Raw genomic sequence first — 3,406 nt, forward strand, 5'->3', positions numbered from 1 at the left:
TGGTCCGGTTGAACTGAATAACAGTAAATCAGAACAATTACATTGTAAAAAAAAAAAAACATCAGACTATGAATACATCCTCTAAAATATTGACACATTTTTAGCTCGATTGGAAGAGCCGTTGATAGCTAATATTTTCAAACGAGTCATGAGAAATTTGGGAAGTGGTGTCAAAGCAGGCCTGTGGCGGTACACGGAATTGAACTCTCACCCAGTTCCTGCATGCTCTCTCTCTCTCTCTTGGTATATGATACCTATGGAGAGCGTGGGTGTGTGTTGTAACTGGGTGAGACTTCATGATAATAATAATGACGACATATCCTCTTTTAAAGCTAGGAATTTCGGTGTTGCTGTTTTTCGAAACTGAGTTTTACTTCCAAAAGGTAATACTGAAAGGTAATACTTGTAGCAGAATGGTGATTTCTTTAGAAAATATGACTGTTTGCATGTTAAATCTTGGCAAGACTTCTCGGTCACTAAAACCTGCAACATTTATTTACCTTGTAAAGTAAAGTTAGATGAATGGTAAGGTGGACTTCCTCCCTTGGAGGCCACGCACATAACAACAGAGCCCGCGTAGCCCAACTTCCGATAGTTCGTGACTGTCAATGTAGAAGTCAGGACACAGGACGAGATGTTCTGATTCTCGATTCGAATGCCATTCACTTCTTCATCGTTGACGTCACTCCACAACTCTTGAACTGATTTGTAGACGCGCCATGTGATGGAAGGGCTTGTGACGTCACTAGCTGTACACACGAGCTGAAGAGTCAACGGACTGATCCCCTCAGAAACTCGCACCAGTCTACGGAGGTTTAGACCCAAATCTAATGAACAAAAATATGATAAGATTAACGTCAGTCCATTTTTTTAAAGTTGGTTTGACTTAGCACTGTGCCTGGTCGGATTCTGCGCTGAAGATCACCATTTTCCGTATACGTGCAAGCGCCGAGATACGTAAAGTCGCAGGCGCACAAGCTAAAACCCTATGATTAGTCATGAAAAACGCTTGACGTAAGCGCAAGTTTGCTTACGGTAGCAGAGCCATGAAACTGGGCCCAGGTCTTGGACACCCTAATGTAACGTTTGCGATAGCACAGTGTGTTACAATCTGTGTCTTTTGAGTAGCTTTGGTCTTGAAATAAACGATGATGGAAAAGCCTTGGACACCCTAATGAGAAACGACACAGCTTTAATAATGCATGAAAACACCTTTAGAAACCTTGATAAAAAAATTTTGTTTTTTTTCCTGATGATACAGCCTTTTCACAAATTCTTTAAGGGGTTCGTTGTAGTTGAGGCATAAAAACAGTTCCCTATATATGAGCTAAAGATTTGTTCGTTTGTAAAGCTATTTTCAAATAATAAATGGTTCACACACACAACGTGGTTTCGTCGTTGAAAATGTAGTACCTTAGTGAAAGAAACATAATGTTGACAACAAATAAAGGAAAACGTAAATTAAACTTGACCCCAACTTCTGCTTACTGCGCAAAATTAAGAATTTTCTGCTTACAAAAAATATGCAAACGCTTGTCTTGGATGCACGTTGATAACTGCCGGATGCTGCAATGGGAGAATTTTTCAGGACTCCGTTGGTGGCAGCAGACACACTAAGAATTCCAGTGTTCATTTAAGTTTCAGAATTCAGAGAATGACGTAAACATTGAACATAAATCGTGTTGATACCGCCTAGCATAACAAAAACTCAAATTGCAATGAGAAGCCTCGTCCATGGTTGTTTAGGCTGCATTGTCTTATTGTGCATTACCCATAAGCTTTAGGCCTGTGTGAATCGCGAATTCGCGAGAATGAGTGTTCGTGTCGTGCAAATTTGTCAGATATAATTTAAGACAAAGATTTGATATCAGATAAAAAATTATTTGAATGGCATAAGTTCTCATTCCGATACGCACGAGACTTGCAGTCTATAATTGTAAACAACACAGATTTACTTACTTCTTGATCCACACGAGTGAAGTTGTTGAACATAGGTGTCTTCCATTACACCATCTATCACTAGTAAGTTACTGTAGTCTACGCGACATGATGATGTATAAAGTGGGAAGTTGTATGGAAAGCCAAGGAGAAGATACGTATAAACAAAATTATCTTCGGCAGTGTCGTTAAAATACAAGTTCTCAAATTCCAGGTGCTCTGTGTTCTCTAGTCCATTGATGTATGCCTTTGAAGTGCCAAGGTGCCCATCGTCAGTAGTGGTGAAGTTAAAAACACATGCAAGGTGAAACCATTTGTCCTTAAAGCTTGTATCACTGATGTTAATACTTCTAACCATTTTAACGACGCTGTTGTGTGCCGAGCAATGCAGCAACTGGTCACCTGTGACCGAAAGGTTGAAGGTCATTATCTTGCTGCGATAAACTCCTGCTGCAATGATATCATGTTTTTGTGACACACCGCCAAGTCGAACCCACACAGACCAGGTGAATCCAGACGAAATGCAGTACCTTTGGTCAGTAACGCATGTATCAGTAATCCGAGTGTAAAACGCAGAGTCCTTTCGTTTCCTTAGAGCGCACAATTCTTCCACAACGCGCGGGGCTGGAACAAACGATGACTCAGCTCTATAATCGCCAAATATATTTAATATTTGACCAGTTTCAAAGTCAAACACTTCCTTGCTGCAAAACTCTTCACTGCTTACGGCAATATTGCCAGTTTCTCCAAGAGCCCACTGGAAGTATTCCGGTTGACCTTCACGACAGGAAAAATAAATATTATTAACGATGTTCAGGCCATCCTAGGATATTAATGAATTTGAGCCACAATGACAAAATACTTTGAAGAATTTAATGCGTTAGTTATTATGTGCCATCATCGAACTAGCTCTTTCTTTTAACGAAAGTTTAAACAGGTGCTTGAAAGAAGTTCTTTGTTAGCTTGTTTGTGTTTTGTACGTTTATCGTCTAAATTTAACGAATCTTTCTGAAACTTGAAAAGGGTACACAAAAATAGTTTTTCATAATCCAGCTGAATTTGTTTGAAAAATCTACGAAATAGATGAAAACATTTAAATCGAGTTTCATCAAAGTTTCCTTTTGCAGTTTCCATTCAAGAAGGAAATTCCAAATTGACCAAGTGAGGTACAAATCCTGAGATAGTGAAAATATTAAAGAAATTGTAGTAGGCCTAACCCACACTATGAGCATTGTCCAAAGTATTATGACTATATTTTGATCGGCAAGGTATAAAGGGTTCATCGATTAAACGTTTAGTTTAAATCAACTTAATCAGAAGTTTAAGCTTTTTCATTTTGAGCAAGTAGGCGTGATCGTTAGATCCGAGAAAAAAAACGGGGGCAAGAATTTGAAAAAGGATAGGAGAAAGAATTGGTTAGTGTAGCAATGAACCACATAAGACTCATTAGAAGGTCTATATGCCAACT

Source organism: Asterias amurensis, chromosome 19 (assembly GCF_032118995.1).
Source record: "Asterias amurensis chromosome 19, ASM3211899v1".
Taxonomy (NCBI): Eukaryota; Metazoa; Echinodermata; class Asteroidea; order Forcipulatida; family Asteriidae; genus Asterias; species Asterias amurensis.